Source organism: Lissotriton vulgaris, chromosome 3_1, assembly GCF_964263255.1.
Source record: "Lissotriton vulgaris chromosome 3_1, aLisVul1.2, whole genome shotgun sequence".
NCBI lineage: Eukaryota > Metazoa > Chordata > Amphibia > Caudata > Salamandridae > Lissotriton > Lissotriton vulgaris.
Window position 1 is genome coordinate 1,529,617,504 of NC_141689.1, and position 17,321 is coordinate 1,529,634,824.

Here is a 17,321-nt window from a genome sequence, read left to right on the forward strand (position 1 = left end):
AACTCTCTAAGCATTGTTTGCATTATCGGATCACAAAGTCTGCCCACAATAGTGTCCATGGAATGCACACTATCTATGCTCAAAATATTTATTTATAGTGTTTTATAAAGCGCGAACATGACCTTAGAGATATCCGAGCACTGTACTAAGAGAGTTGAATGAGAGTTGGGGTACAGTAAGGCATAAGCCTCTAAAGAAACGTACATAGGAGTCACAAAGCATGTTACAAAAACATTAGGATACAGTATAACACGGGATACAATATTCCAATATGAAAGTCTGTTCAAGATCGCTTATCCTATTTCGTGGTATAGCACAAGAATCTGTACATAGCCATGCCAAATGGTCGTCATCCGTGGACTACTGTTGTGTGGCTGGCACTCTGCTGTTGAGTGATTTGTCTGATGCATGGATGCTGAAAGATTACGGGTGAGCAATAGTGATTTGATGCGTGTGGACCTGTAGTAGAATAACAGCAGGTGGGAAATTTTGAAGGGAGAAAAGCCAACCATGGTTTGTCTACAGTCACTTTTGCAACGTTTCTATATGTGCGTAGTTGTATTTATATTAAACCCCTCCTGTTTTTGTAATCTACTCAACAGCCCTGTTAGAAGTTGGGTTCCTGGTTGATTGAGGTGTGAGCCCTGGTCAAGCAGTAACCACAATCCTAGTCAGGGTAAAGCACCAGCAATCCCCAAATTAACCTATGTGCACCCTCTTGTAGCTTGGCACAGAGCCATCAGGCTTAACTTGAAGGCAATGTGTAAAATATTTATGTAACACAGTGAAAACACTACTCAAAAAGATCACACACCAGCTGGCTTTTTATGAAGTGTACCAGAAGGAAGTACACTTGATGATTGAAAGTCCAGACAACCCTTAACCGCATCGCTGCTGCGGTGATTTTTCCCCTACGCAGCTTTTTTCGAAAAGCCGCGTTAGATGACGAGCTCAGCTCGTCATCCGCACACGCCCCCCGTGGCTGATGACGAGCTGAGCTCGTCATCAGCATCGAAGGGGTTAATGGTTTACAGGGCTTAAATTAATAATCCCAAATGCTCTTTGTGATGAGTGGGTGAGCACTTTAGCCTTATTGGATGATAGTGTTAAGCATTTGTTGTACACACAGTCAATAATTGAGAGAAAAATAACACAGATTTGTATATAATTTGTGACACCAAGAATATTGTAATCAGATAAGTACTTGTGACATTATCAAATTTTACTGTAGAAATAGTAGAAAATGACAGCTGTCAAATTAGAGGCATGAGCCTCGTACACGGTAATGTTATCCTATGGGGGAATCATTGACTGCATAGGCACACTTACAGATGACTTGCAGGACTTGTCTTCCGGACTTAAGGTAAGTAAGGGCCAAGGTCCCAGACAGCACCAAGAGTTCAAGTTTACCTGCCCTGGGGTGCCTGGGTGCAGAGGTGCTTTACACAGTGAAAGCCTTGAACGCTTCATGCTACAGTCAATGGGAAAAGTACTTGTAAGAAAGAGGCTGCAAGGTAGACTGGGGGGACCAGTCCAGCTGAACCCAAGAGGGGCTCGGCTCTTGTTGGCCTCAGGACCACAGAGACACCGTTTTTTGTGAGCCTGGGCTGGGGAGCTTGGGTGCAGAGGTGTTTTGGCTGGCATGTCAGTGAGTTAGAAGCTCTCACGGTTCTCGGTGTACTTGCAGACGAGAGAAAAGAAACATGGTATGGCCACTCTCTGTAAAGCTGGCCTCTCTTGAAGTCCCTCGATGTGCAGGTAGGTTTTGGTGTTGGTGTTCTGACTGAACACAAACAAGCCTTGGTGTTTGTAACTGTCTCCGGTACCTCGGGTATTGGTGCTGAGTGGCTCCTGAGGGTCAGGGCGTCTCCCAACTTGGCAGGGAAAACTGTCAGAGTTGAAAACCAGCATATAGTAGTAAAAAATGGGCGAAACTTGGGGGGACAACACCAATATGACAAAAATAGTCCGGGGAACCTGAAGATATTGATTTTTAAAGATTTAAATTAAAATAGTACCAAAAAAACACAAAGCACCAGCAAGGGATACCTGATCGTCGCGGACCGGGAAAAAGTCACATGTTCTGGCTGACCTCAGTGGAGCGCAGGCTGATTGCATGGGCCAGGTTTGGCCCACTGAACAAAGTCCCTTAAATCCTGGTTGCAGAGCTTTGCCTGGACCCGAAGCAGAAAATGGCGCTCAGTCGAAGCGATGCTTCACTTTCCAGATGTGGCAAGGCTGGGATATGAGGGCTTGTATGTCGTTAAGGATCCTGTTGATGGGACCTTTTGATGCGAAGTCCGGGTCTTCGAGGATGCGGCACGCAGCTGGGGCAATGCGTTCGTTCTGATGAGCTACAATTTGCAATGTAGAGGGTGGTGTCATCGACTAGCTGCTGTCGACACGTGGTGAGAGGATCTGGGTGGGGGATACACCGTTCCGTCAGCTATGCATTCAGCGATGTGGACCTTTTGCGCTGGGCCCAAACCACCGTACAGTGGAGATGTGTCAGTTTTACTCGAGGTTGCACCACTCCACGGAGGATTTTCATCGGTTTGGCTAGAGGGTGATCCGCTCAGCAGGTAAGATGCACAAGTCCTCCTGGTGAGCACCTTAGCCCCACTTCCAAGGGTCCAGAACTGGGGTGGCACCACTTGGCAGGGTAGTCTCAGAGGGCGGAGTCCAGGCGGAAATGCAAGGTTGTTGGAAGCCTGCTATGTCCCTGAGGCTTCATATCAGGAGGTCAGACAAGTAGCCTTTGCAGTCACTCTGAGTTCTGGGTTCAGAGATGCAGGTCCAGTCCTTCCCATCCTGGCAGGAGGGCAGCAGGCAAAAAGTCAGCAGAGTAGCAGTCTAGTAGAGTGGCAGTCCTTAAAGCAGTCCTTCTCCCTGGCAGAGTATCCACAAATCTAGAAGTGTACTAAAGTGGTGGTGTCTGAGGTCCAGTTCTTATACCTAGTGGTAGACTTCAAAGTGGTGCCTTTGAAATGCACAGATGCCCTCTCTTCCTGTCCTTGCTCCAGACTCACTACAGGGGGGGGTTTCAGCCCTTTGTTTGTGGCAGGGCACACAGCCTGTTCAGGTGTAAGTGAGGCTGTGTCCAGCTCCGCGCTCCCTTCCTGTCAAGATGGCCCATCTGGTCACACCTAAGCTCCCATTGTGTGTCCCTTTCTAGGTGGAATGCACAAATCCTAGGTGCCACGCACCCCAGACATGTGGTCAGAAACAGGCTGCAGGCACCACATTGATAAGGCAAAAAAGATCGCACTTTCTGAAGTGGCATTTTCAGAAATTAAATGTATAATCTGTCTTCACCTTAAGTTAGGATTTTTAATTCTGATTACAGACACCAAACATGATCCTGTTATATCTTCCCAATTGGAAATTATGCTTTTAAAAAGGAATAAGGTTAGCCTATGGGAGATATAGGCCCTGTAGTAGTGAACAACACATTTAGGAGTTTTTCACTACCTAGACATGTAAACCTTAAAAATTATGTCATGCTTTCTAAATACATTGCCCCTGCCCTCTGGGCTGTCCAGGGCAGTGCTTAATTTGAGCCAGGTGTTTCCAGTGCTTGGCGGTGGCACTTAATTGTCAACACCGGCGCTTGTGACACTCTGCCACAAAGTGGCGCGGTCTATTTACTTTAGAGATGACCACAACAACAGTTAATTATTTAATATACATTAAAAATAACTATTATCTGCCGCCCAAGCCATTCTATATAGCCTCGGAGGCTTAAAATAGTTTCAATTGTCACACTTGTAGGTTCTGTTGGTTAGTAGTTGTGTTGTTACCATCATTGGCAGCATGGCAGGGAGCCATGATATGCAAGCTACAATTGCATCCTGACAAGAGACCTGACACTTTTATTCTTTTATTATTTCTTACGAATTAAGCACTGGTCCTGGGTCTACTCTAGTGGTGACTTGCATGTATTAACAAACATTTGCAATGCGATAGGTCTCACATTTATGAGAGTTTGAGCTATTGGTATTGGGAATGGTGCTGCCTTGTATTTGTGTTTTTAAAACTGATAAAAGACATTGTCATTTACAATGCCAATAGTTTAAACTCTAACAAATGTGAGAAGAATTGAATTGCAAATGCCAGTGCCTGTGCTATAAAAATAAAATGTAAAAGTGTTAGGAGAGAGCAATAGCAGGCAGGACAAGGCTATTTGACAAATTAGTGCTCAGAGGCTGTAATTAAATCCTACTGAGTAACAACACATGTAACAGGGAGTGTCTCCATGGGAGGTTACAAAATGAGACAAGGCGGTACTAAGGAGGGACTACTAAGCTTATTGACCAATGAACAGCCCTAGTTTACAGTGGACAATGACACAAGCCAATGAAAAATATGGGTGGAGAGTGGGCAGAGCTTCAAGTCCCTACCTGAATACAGCACGCCTCACAGAGCAGCGCATGCGCTGTCCAGGCTCAACCTAAAAAGGAAGGTTTGGACCTGGCAAGAAGTTTAACGTGCCAGGCCAACATGGCAGTTTAAAACTGTACAAACAGGCTCTGCAATGGCAGGCCAGAGACATGTTTAAAGGGCAATTAACTGGGTGGCACAATCAGTACTGCAGCCCCCCTAGTAGCATTTAATTTACAACCCCTGGGCACATGTAGTGCACTTTACTAGGAATGTATAAGTAAAATAAATATGCCAATTGCGGATAAGCCAATGTTACCAATTTTTAAGGAAAGAACACCAGCACTTTAGCACTGGTCAGCAGTGGTAAAGTGTGCAGAATCCTCAGGCAAGTCAGCAAAAACATAAGGGCTGAAGGGATAAAGGTACGGGAACCACGCCAAGGATGCCAGGTCCAAGAAGCCCACATTCGGGGAAGAGATGTGTCCACTATTTTGCATACGTGTGCTCTGTATTTTCTTATAACGGCTCCCTTTATGGCAGTGTCTGTGTGAGACCTCTTTTTCGCCTTGCTGTCAGTTTTAACCTGCTTCCCTGCATCAGACCTGATTTCACTGGTACCTGCTTCCAGTTATCAACAATATGCACGGGTAGAGTTCTCTACACAAGTCTGAATCTAAGATCCACTGATCAGCCAGGGGCAGATCTGAACGGGACTCCTTGATTTCTTAGATGAATGTTAGCAAACTAAGATTCAAGATGAGAGGGAAGCCAGCCTGCGTCTCTCCTTTACAACAGCCTTCTTTTTGTGTTCATATTTGGCCTGTAAGATTAATTGGTGTGCTGATACAGTTCACCACATTCCACCTTTTCGTCCTAATCTTCAGTGAAATAGGAAACAGCCCTGGAGCTAATCAGTCTTTTCCTATGACGTCAGGACGCAACATGCCAAGAGCATCTCGCCAGCTACTAATGTGAATAATAATCCTCAGGTCATTTAGAAGACACAATAACGTCTGGCGGCCCGACTTTCTGAGGCAGTACACCGACGGCAGCAAGTTCAGAACCACGTATAAGAAGCAGATGTGGAAAAGTGATGTAAACGTGCTTACCTCTGGCCAACACCAACCACCCTGTGTGGCATCACATTGAAAGATGTGATTTAGAAAATGATGGGGACGTCTTTTATGAGCCTAAAACACGTGTGTGAATATTGTAATTGCTATAGTCCACGTTGTGCCACCCTAAAGGATCCTACTAACACAGAGGTTGTACGGCGGTAACACATATGTAAATACATTGTGTGCCTTTGCCACGCATTTTTTTGCACGCATGTTTTTACCAGGAATATGCATTTTCAATGCATGCCAATACCATGCATGGTTTTTAATTTTAAAAACAACGTATTTGTGGGGGGAGACACCCTCCCCCCCAACTTACCTTAAATGCGTGGTATTGGCATGTGTTGTAAATGCATATTCGTGGTAAAAATATGCGTCAAAAAAATGCGTGGTAAAGGCACAACAAGGAAAAAACCTTGTTGTGAAGGCTGTTTCTCCCACAGAGAAGTACCAAATGAAACTCTGTTGTAGACATCACAAGTTAACGCCCGGCACTCTGTCTCCCTCCATTTATTAAATAAGCACAGTCCCCGTTGGTACTCCTAAAGCTAACCGTGCTGTGTTGCAGCACTGCACGTATATAGCAGTTTTTCATGAGGTGGATAGGTGCAGCACACTTCTGGGGTGTTGGGTTACCTAACCAATCACATGGGTGGTTCTAGTTTGATGGCAGCAATTGGTTTAGACCAGACAGGAAGACTGTAGTTTTATATGGGAATCTTCGTTATTGCAGGGACCTTCTCTGACATTACTTTGCGGAGCGACCCTCATTGACCCTTGATATCCTTTTGTACCTAAAGATGCAATCTCATCAGCTGGCTATTGTACTAGTATCACTTTGTCTCTTTGTGTGTATTCACCTAGGTATACATATGTTAGATGTATTGTTGTGTTCTGGTGGGAAAGGTTTTCTCTACCTGGAAAATTAAAAGATGTGTTGATAATTTCATACAAAGCACTCTTTCGTGTTAATTTATATGTGATATCAGGAGTTGACTCAGATTTATCATACTAATTGTGAACACAAAGGTTTTTATTTACATGTTCTTTTGGCTTCTATCCGTCTATTGTAAGTCGTACTATTTTCTATTGGGTGCCAAGGGGATTTGTGTTGCTTTGTTAGGTGCCTACTGAGCCAGCTTCCATGTCTCATAGCCCTGGTTAACTCATTCTAGGTTGTCTGGTTTGGGCATGGGACATGCTGTCTAGGAAGCATTGGATCCTGACCTTTATGTGAAAGACTCTCTGCCTTCACTTGACCCTACAAATGGATAGTCACTGCCACACTGAAGGCACAAGGGAAATTGGCCTTGCCTGTATGATTACCCCTTGTAGGGTAGTCATATGGGGAAGATAAGATGAGGGTGTCTGCTTCTTGATACCCAGGAAGCCTCCTTTTGCATTTTATTTAGTAGTTGGGATGAGGCTTTGGGAACTGTGCTTTGTTCCTGTTTTCCCTTCTTCCTGCATTGGATTCTACCAGGGCTGGCACTGTTACTTGTACGGGCCAGAAGGCTGCGTTCACTGGGGCATGAACAATCTGATGAACTGTTTCATTTAGCATTTAAATGCACGCCTGCGTTTGTGTTTTCTACAGCCTCGGGCATAGTAATGACAAAACAAAGTTAGGACAGTCTCAATAAGAAAATGAAATTAGATTTGGAGAACAAACCCGAAGACTAAACATTAATGTAATTGTCTTTTCATTCGCTTGTTCTCTCACTACAGACGTTGACCATGAGGAAAGTCTGGTTCTCATAAACTGGGATCTTGGCTGTGCTGACATTTAGCCGGAAAAGTAGAATGGGTACTAATTTTTTTTTTCCGTCGGTTTGGTTTGTTTCTTCACCACTTCAACATTTATGGCTATTTACGTTTATTGGCAACAATTCGTATTTGGTATATGCTCTGCACCAGCTGATGAGATTGCATCTTTAGGTACAAAAGGAGTCAGTGGCGGCTGGCAATATTAAAATATGGTGAGCCGTGATGCCCAAAATCTCACAATATATGTTCCACGGAGCCACATCCGGTGTCTCTCCCCTCTGCAGTGAATCCAGCAGGCAGCAAGAAATGAATGACTTCTTTCCTTGTGCAACGTGAGTCCAAACAATCCTGATTGGTTGTAGCAGGCTAACACAACTCTTATTTTGCTGCTGTGGACCTGAGGCTGCAATCCCTTGGCTGTTTCTCAGCCCTGGGATCGTGCAGGCTGATGTGCATTTGTCAGATGGGCCGCTGTAGGCAGGCAGCCAGTTTGACATGTGCATTGGCTGGGGCTGCGGTAATAGTGCAATTACATGAATCCGCCCCATCCCCTGCCCTCGCACTGTAACAGCGCGAGTCTGCGGCCAAAATAAAATGGTATTTATTACCATTTTATTAAAGTGTGCTCCTGCTGCGCTTGCAGCAGGGGGGGGGGGCGACGCTCCTCTACTGCAAGGTGTGTGGAGTAATCTTTTTATCCAAAGAAACATGTAATAAAAAGCCTTCATTCTAAGGGTGACGAGACTCAACAATTATTAACCTCCAGCCGCGGATCATTCCTCACAGATCAAATACCAACATCACAAAAGCTTTACATATATACTTGTCCCTCCTCTCTGCAGTTGTAGAAAGTGAACATTGAGGCATCTCTTGAAATTTGACTTCTTTATCTCCAAATTGACTACCACCACAGCCCATTCAAAGGCTTTCATGCTCTTTGTAAGGTTGTCCATTGCGTACTACTGGGAAGGCCTGGGCTATTTTCACCTTTCCATGGGCATGTGACACACTACCACTAGGAGAGAACATAGCCAATCAGTTAAGGGAAATAGTTCTTTGTGTCATTGGCAGATAGTACCAAAGGGAAACAAGTCCCAACTACACCATAGCAAGATGGATAACTCGGACAATTTGTGTCACAAAAAGCTGGATTGCAGCTAGAAACTAACCAAGAGCACACTCGACAAGAAAGAAGAGAGCTATATATGTGACCCCACAGACCTCACAGCGATAGAACAGCGCTGGGCGGACCTGAGCTTCCTCCTCATAAAGCGTGAGATAGCTATGCAATGGGGTTCGCCACACAAACCGCTCCTGATTAGATGGGTGGCTGCAATGGATGTGTGCATGCTGTCGGAAAAATCAGTTTACAAAACCAGGGGTTGTCCCGGGGTCTGGGACAAGAAGTGGGGTCGATGGAATGCCTATAGGGGCGAATTGTGTACTTCCCCAACGGCGGATATGGATTTGACCAGGCAGGTCATCCCTCGGCGAGTGTGGATATGATTACTGTCGCGCCGTTAGTGCTCTGTGGCAAAGAATGCTGACTGCAATTGTTCACATAGATGTTCCTCTGCTTTGCTTAGTTATGTTTGTTTTAAAATGGAAATACCATAGACCTCTAGATTATCCGATACACAGCTTTGGCTGTTCTATGCACACCTTGCTATCACGCCGCCGAACCCCCGGGATGTCTGCTGAATGGCTGTGTTATTCTGAGACTCTCGTTAAGTGCCTATATGTACCGCAGCCGGCCCTCGGGTTTGTAGGCTCTATGCTGTGTCAATTTGAAATATGCATTAAAGGTCTTGGGAAAAGAAAAAAAAAAGAAGAGATCTTCTGTAGCCTTCCTGGCAAATGCTTCAGCTGAGTGAAGTGTATGGCAGCCACATGGTTGTCAGTTCACATGTTCACAAAACACTACTGCATCGACATCTAGTGAACGGAGAAGCACAAGTGGGAAAAGAGTAGTACTGAAGCATTTGCAGGCTCAACCCTATTTCCAACTCAGCCAACATACTAAACCACTACAAAATCGATGTAAAGCATGTGAATCCAGAAAAGATTCACACTGCTACACAAAATCGTTACTGTTGGATTTGGCCCTTTTTGCAGGGTCATCCTTGAACTTTTTGCCTTCCTCCCGTATTTTGTCTGGCCTGTTTTTGTTGGTTTTATGACTCTGGGCACTTTACCACTGCTGATCAGTGCTAAAGTACCTACGCTCTCCCTATTATAAATTGATGTAAAGGATTAGTGACTCCATGATTGGCCAATTTGGTTTACTTGTCAGACCCTAGTACAGTGCACTGCGTGTGCCCAGGGCTTGTAATCAAATGCTGCTGGTGGGCTTGCAGCACCAATGGTTGTGCCACCCACAAAAGCAGCCTGTCAAGTGTGTCTCAGGCCTGCCATTGCAGAGCCCTTGTGCAGTCTGGTACTGCCATGTTGACTGGTTAAGTGCACCCACTTGCCAGTCACCAAACATTCCCTTTTCTGCAGATTAGTTACCCCTATGGTAGGCCCAAGGGCAGGGTGCATTGTAGGTAAAAGTTGGACATGCCCTGGTGTGGGTGGCTTGTCCTAATCGTGAATTACAGCCATGTTTGTTTTTCACTATTGCAAGGTTACCTGTTCCCCATAGGCCAGAAGGGGCAGTTTGATTATTACATCTTATAATCCTAACTGACTCAGGGAACTAGAGAGAAATTTGAGTTTAGTACGCCTGAACTCAGAATGATAAAATGCATCTTTTAGTGAAGGTGGTTTTAAAATTCTGTGTTTGAAAATATCACTTTTAGAAAGTAGGTATTTTCTTGCCTAACTGTCCAAGCCTGCCTCTGCTAGGTTGTTTATTCCTTGTCTGGAGTTTGAGTGACAGGGACTGGGGGATTCCAGGAGACGGGGTGAGTCAGCACAGGGCTGAATAGAGCTATCTGCCTGTAGATGGGTGGGAGGAGTGCACCTGGGACCTCAATAGGGCTGTGCCTGCCTTCCACAATGCTGGCTCCACCTCCTGTAGTGTGTCTGATGTCCTTGCCCACAATGTCAAAGGAAAGAAGGAGTCTTGTCAACAAAGTGCTCCAGGACTGCACAGAACTGGTTTGGACTGGGTACAGGATCCACTGCCTTCAGAGGACAAAGGATTTGCTAGCATAAATATGGGGACCTAGACCCCAGAACTTTAGATCACGTTTGGGAAACAAGAAGAACCTTTGATGAGAAGAGGAACCAGAAAAACTAAGGACGAGACTATCCCTAAGCTGAGTGCTGTTTGGGGGATTGGTCTGCAGTGGTTGCCTGACTGCCAAAGAAAGGAAAAAAGATTTTGTGCTACTTTCAAATCAACTTGTAAAGGATCTCCAAGAGCTTGAGATAGTTTGTCTCCTGCTGAAGTCTCAGGGAGACACTTCACCAACCAGCTCCCCTGCCGTCCCTTGCTAGTAATTGAAGTGCCTGCCTTTGAGCTGGGCCTTCTGAGAGACTGCGTGTCGCTGGCTGGGAGCTGGAAGTGTGGCTCAAGACGAAGAAGCGTGTCGTCGCCACAGCCGTTGTCATTGCATCAATGAAGAAGTGTCGCCGTTGCATCACTGGAAAAGCGTACTGCCGCTGTCGCCATCGCATCACCCGAAGCGCCTCTCCCCACCGCAGAATGCCTTGCATCACCGGAGAATAGTGTCACCATCGCAGCAGATGTCGTTGCATCACCGGAGAAGCGCGTTGCAGGGCCTGTCTCGGCTCGGAAGAATCGTTGTCGCTGCATGGGCGTGCACGCATCGTTGTCGCATCAAGAAGACAAAGCCGTTTTGTTTCATTGCACCAGATCTTCATTGCATCACGGCGCTGCTGGTCGCATCGCCACAGAAGCGCAGTAAGAAACAGACGCATCCCCTCCCCATGCGGAGAAGAACCAACGCATCCCCTACGCAGCAGTAGGGACCTGATGCATCACCATTCTTGCGTGTAAGGAACTGACGCATCACCTTCCCTGCAACACTTTCGCTGTATAGCGTTGAACATCCAAAGGTACATTGAACTCAAAGTGTTGCATTTTACATCTAAAGAGAACTAAGCTATTTCTACCATTTTTAGGTTTTGACTGGCGATGCGCACGTAGTGCGCATGCGCCAAAAAACGTTCTGATTTCTGTGTGGGGTCGGGTATCTGCCCCCTCCTCCCATTGGCTAGCTCCATAAATGGAGGCTAGCCATTGGGAGAGGGCTCTGTCCGTCAATCTCGGACCAGATTCGGGGGCGTTCCCGAGAATTTTTGGCTTTTGGCTACGTCAGCCGAAAGCCTCTTTTCGTCAACGCCCCCGTATCTGGTCCGGGTCTGCAGCCGATGGATTCCCCCCCCCCCTCTTGATAATGTTAACTGGCAACTGGCTGCTCTGCCGTTTGGGAAGCAGCAGGGTGAGCGCGAGGAGGCAGGAGAGACGTTACGTCACTAAATAGGGTGTTTTGTATGTGTAGGATCGCGATCCCGGCAGGGAGACTCTAAGTAACGTCACAAGAGAGTACGTGCACTAACCCAGGGAGGTGTTGGAATCTTTTATGCACAGGACTGTCCTGTCTATCCCGCCGGAAGTACTTGCCAGCGGCACTGGTCACCCGAGCGTTACTTTTTGAAGCGGACTGTTTGCTCGGCAGCTGAGCGAAGGTAAGTGTAGATGTGAGTTAGGTGATGGGGCTTTCATCTGCACAGGGTCATTGGGGAAGGAACCCTCGTGTAGCGCGATGTCTTTCGGAGGGTCTATTGATGTCACTCGCTCAATTTACAAACGTTAGCGGAGGCAGGCAAAAGAGCAATTGTTACCACTACGATTCACCTGCTCAACAAGATACCTGCGGTTTCAGTGGCTGCGGTGACCCTTTGTACAGCAGAAATTCCCTGCCTCACCACTGACCGGCCACTCAGACACCATGTACCCCGTGGCTCCTAATGAGGGGTTGAAGTGGGAGTATTTATTTGTTTAATGTAAATACAGTCGTGAGGTGAGCGTTTTTAAAGGGGCGGGGGGAGTGACCATGAAATAAACATTTCATTTTTAAAAGACAGTTTATATACAAGCTTTTTGTAGTTTTAAATTTGGAAAAATGAAAGATGTAACTTACCTTTTTATAAGTTACTTTTTGAGGCAGGCAACAACCACAGTAGATTGAGAACTTTCCTACGGCCATTACGAATGTTGGCATTGATTTTATATAGTGTGGACATGGCCTGGAGGCATCAGAGCACTTTACAAGAAAACCAAGCTGCAGGGAGGTATCGCCGGCAGCCCGTCATCCGAGGAGATGGTTGGCTGCAGGGAAAGTAGGAGGCAGGCGGACGAGAGCCTGGGGCAGCGCTGCGTGGTATCGGCCAGGCGCCTGTAGGACGGCAGCACGGGGCTGCGGCCAACGCCTTGGCCTTCAGCTTTCACTCTGCAAGATGGTGAATGCTGTGGCCCTACAGGGAGACCAGAGTGAGTGACCTCTGCCCCCGCCCATCAGCCCTCCCCTACAACTAAAGACGATTCTAACTCGGAACACATCCATGAGCTGGTGATGAATCAGACCCCGCCCCCCCTCAGAGGGCCTTCCTCTAATTTTGTTTTGATCCCCGAACAGCCCCCAACAAAGATGATACTCGGGCTTCCTCTGCTGTCCTGATCACCAACCGCACCAAAAGGCTATTCCTAAAGTTGTCACGATCCGCCAGTTATTTCACTCCTCAAGATGGCAATCGCCAGTGTCTCTCCAGTGAGGCCTGGGTTTGCAAGTTTCCGGACAGGCTTCAGACACAGAGAATTGCCTCTGGTTTCAGGGATCCAAGCACTGCTTCCCTGGTCTTATAGGGACTGGTTACAGTTATGAAGTACGGGCGTTGGTTTCAAGGATCCCTGTGCTGTTTTCCCAGGCCAGCTGTTTGCTGCCCTCTCCCAGCCTGCCCTCTCCCAGCCTGCCCTCTCCCAGCCTGCCCTCTCGCAGCCTGCCCTCTCGCAGCCTGTCCTCTCGCAGCCTGCCCTCTCGCAGCCTGCCCTCTCGCAGCCTGCCCTCTCGCAGCCTGCCCTCTCGCAGCCTGCCCTCTCGCAGCCTGTCCTCTCGCAGCCTGTCCTCTCGCAGCCTGTCCTCTCGCAGCCTGTCCTCTCGCAGCCTGTCCTCTCCTGGCCTGCCCACTCCCGGCCTTCCCACTCCCAGCCTGTCCCCTCCCTGCCCTTTCCCAGCCTGTCCTCTCGCAGCCTGTCCTCTCGCAGCCTGTCCTCTCGCAGCCTGTCCTCTCGCAGCCTGTCCTCTCGCAGCCTGTCCTCTCGCAGCCTGCCCCCTCCCTGTCCTCTCGCAGCCTGTCCTCTCGCAGCCTGTCCTCTCGCAGCCTGTCCTCTCGCAGCCTGTCCTCTCGCAGCCTGTCCTCTCGCAGCCTGTCCTCTCGCAGCCTGTCCTCTCGCAGCCTGTCCTCTCCCGGCCTGTCCTCTCCCGGCCTGCCCACTCCCAGCCTGTTCTCTCCCAGCCTGTCCCCTCCCTGCCCTTTCCCAGCCTGTCCTTTCCCAGCCTGTCCTTTCCCAGCCTGTCCACTTCCAGCCTGCCCTCTCCCAACCTGCCCTCTCCCAGCCTGTCCCCTCCCTGCCCTCTCCCAGCTTGTCCCCTCCCTCTCCCAGCCTGCCCTCTCCCAGCCTGTCTCCTCCCTGCCCTCTCCCTGCCTGTTGTCGTGTCCCGGAGGCAGCAGGCAGGAGCGTGCACTGCGTCCCCAAAGTAACATCCCTAAAGCAAGCAAGAAGTACGCCCCCCCTCCCACCAATCCCTGTTAGGTAGTGGAAACTGTCCAAACTGGGGTGCAGACAGCCCCTCTCACCTTTCGGCCTGGTACCACTGCACCAGCCGCACTACTTCCCTACTGACCGTTCTCCACTTCAGCCCCGTCTAAATTACAATTCATGCTTGTGACCCTTTTGCCTGCTTGTGCTTGTTTTCATGACCCTGTTGCCTGCTTGTGCCTCTGTGTGCCCCTGTTGCCTGCTTGTGCCTCTGTGTGCCCCTGTTGCCTGCTTGTGCCTCCGTGTGCCCCTGTTGCCTGCTTGTGCCTCCGTGTGCCCCTGTTGCCTGCTTGTGCCTCCGTGTGCCCCTGTTGCCTGCTTGTGCCTCCGTGTGCCCCTGTTGCCTGCTGGTGCCTCCTTGTGCCCCTGTCGCCTGCTTGTGCCTCAGTTTTCGTGCCCCTGTTGCCTGCTTGTGCCTGTTTTCGTGCCCCTGTTGCCTGCTTGTGCCTCCGTGTGCCCCTGTTGCCTGCTTGTGCCTCCGTGTGCCCCTGTTGCCTGCTTGTGCCTCCGTGTGCCCCTGTTGCCTGCTTGTGCCTCCGTGTGCCCCTGTTGCCTGCTTGTGCCTCCGTGTGCCCCTGTTGCCTGCTTGTGCCTCTGTGTGCCCCTGTTGCCTGCTTGTGCCTCTGTGTGCCCCTGTTGTCTGCTTGTGCCTCTGTGTGCCCCTGTTGCCTGCTTGTGCCTCCGTGTGCCCCTGTTGCCTGCTTGTGCTGTGTGGGTGTGTGTGGAGGGCTCTGTGTGGCTGTGTGTGTAGGAAGCTTTGTGTGGCTGTGTGTGTGGGGTGCTCTGTGTGGCTGTGTGTGTGGGGGGCTCTGTGTGGCTGTGTGTGTGGGGGGCTCTGTGTGGCTGTGTGTGGGGGGCTCTGTGTGGGGGTGTGTGTGGGGGGGCTCTGTGTGTGTTTGTGTGTGTCATTTGCGAGAGATAAAGCTAGTGGCATTGTAAATGACAATGCCATTTATTTATGTTAAAAAAAACATAAATTAAAATAATGTCGAGCAATGCCAATAGCTCTAACTTTAACAAAGGCAAAACCATTGCATTGTAAATGCTTGTTATGAGTACAGTATTGTGGATTTTTGTCATTTGTGGTCTTGTGTTAAGTCCATATAAAAATACTTATTTTTATACTACAACTTGTGTGGTGTCGATTTGTAGTGTTGTCACTGGGTTACTGTATGTGTTCACAAATGCTTTACACACTGCCTCTGAGAAAATCCTGCCTGCTCATGCCAACCACCAAGGGGGTGAGCAGGGGTTATTTTAGGAGTGGCCTCCCTTACCCTGACTAGACGCAAGGTCCCTTATTGGTACCTACCACTGCCAACTAGAGACCCCAAAATCTAACAGTTACTTATAATTAGGAGTAGTTTGAAGAATTATCTGGATTCACATGCGACCCACCAGCCTAGCCAGGAAATGAGGTGAAGTAAAGCAAACAAGGGCATACATGAGTTACAATCATGAGGAAACCCACAGACATTAAATGGGCAGACAACTGGAGGGAAAAAAAGAATCTGAAAATGGCGACCATGCGCAGAGGCTTCCAGGAGGGCGTCTGACGGCAGGAGAAGACTGGACTTGGCATCAAATGGCGACAGTCAACACCAAACAGCAAAAAAAGACTACTACAAGAGGATCGTTTTAGACCCAACCTTAAGATGGCAGAGTAATGCATAGAATGTGAATCTCGAAAATTCTTCTTCGTTTTCGGGTTGAAACGTCACTACTTTGTATTAATTTGCCTAGACTTCATGATCCTACTGAGCAGAAGTTTTGATGTGTACTGTTATGCCTATTGTAAGATGTTGTGCACTTGTAGCCAGACTTTGTTACTTTCCTTATCTATAATTGTACATATTGCACGGATTGCACTTTGCATGAGCACTGCGCCTACAGGCCCTCTTCATGGAACTCCTTGTATTTTGTTTATATAGTGAAGATCACTATTAAGAACCAGCAGGGAGAGTCACCACTATGAATGTGTGCATACCGATGCTCAAGTGATCTATTGCATATGTGAGGATTCTTTTAACCTCGAGTATATACACAAGTAGACTTGTTTGAACAAAATCTTGCAGAACCGTTGTTTATTATAGGTCAAGGATCATAGCACATCTCACTGACCCTCCTTGCAGATGTGATTGTGACAAGAAAAGCTATGTCTTCTTAAGACCAGGCAGTTATAGTCCTCAAAACCAGATTTACTCTTCAAGGAAGTCTGAGTTCTTGCAGCTTACAGGCTTTTATAAAATACTTCCCAGTAGTAAATGATATCTGTGAGACCACTTACGGTATCTAGAAATTGAACACAAATCTTAACAGTGAGAAGTTTGATGCTTTATGTTACTAGGTGCAAAGAAGAGTGTATGAGAAGTAGCCCTGTGTGTAGTTTGCGTAGTAGCGCTACGCAAAGCTACGCGAAGTGCACTTTGCACTACGCGAACTGCGTAGTGCGGTAGGGAAATGTCGTTCGCTCTGATTGCACAGTGCCGTATGCTTGTCCTCACTGTGCAATCATTGTAATCGGCATCTTGCACAGTGCAAGCGATTGTTTTCTGCCGCTCAAGTAGATTTGTACTCGAGGAGCAGCTTTCTCAACGCAGACTGGTAGTTTCTCATTGCGAGCGGTCGCGAGCATACGCAACCTCTCTCAATGAGAAACCTGACCTTTCCGCTTTGAGAATCTCGCTGAGAAGTTTATTTTCCACGCTCGCGATCAGCAATTTGATGATGTTGATCGCGAACAAGGAAGAAGTCTCGCTGGGATGTTGATTTTGCTCGCTCGCAATCGTCAACTTGACGTTGAGGACTGCGAGCAAGCAAAAAATGCCCCCTACGCTACTCGTTTTTGCACTGTGCTACATGCAATTTGCATAGTAGCACAAACTATGCACGCTCCGTGAGCGTAGTAATAGACCCAGGGTTAATGAGAAGGGTAATATTTTAACATTACAGAATGCTTCGCGGAACACTTCAGAGACTTTCTCATGACAACTGTGTTGGTAAGGTTTTGATTCCCTCCTGCTGGCGCTTTCTCAAAGCCAGACCTGCACGTTTGAAAGATGCTGGCCTGTTGTCTATTTGGGAAGTTGTTTCTCTTTAATGCTACCTAAAGCGACGAGTCATGCCCTTCCTCGTATGTAAAATCAGATGTGATGGCTTCTAAACTCTGGTCAGAACACACCCTTACTTTGTGTAGGCCTAGGAAGGCGCCATTTATGGACACGTGAGAGAATACTTTTAAGTTTCAATAAGGGCACAGTTTT

At 47.8% G+C, this 17,321-nt stretch overlaps 1 protein-coding gene across 2 annotated transcripts in view; it reads left to right on the top strand.

Moving 5' to 3' along the window:
- PAPSS1 (3'-phosphoadenosine 5'-phosphosulfate synthase 1) overlaps positions 1–17,321 on the top strand; it is a 322,558-nt gene that overhangs the window by 241,459 nt on the left and 63,778 nt on the right. The gene's annotated exons all lie outside the window — the stretch shown is intronic.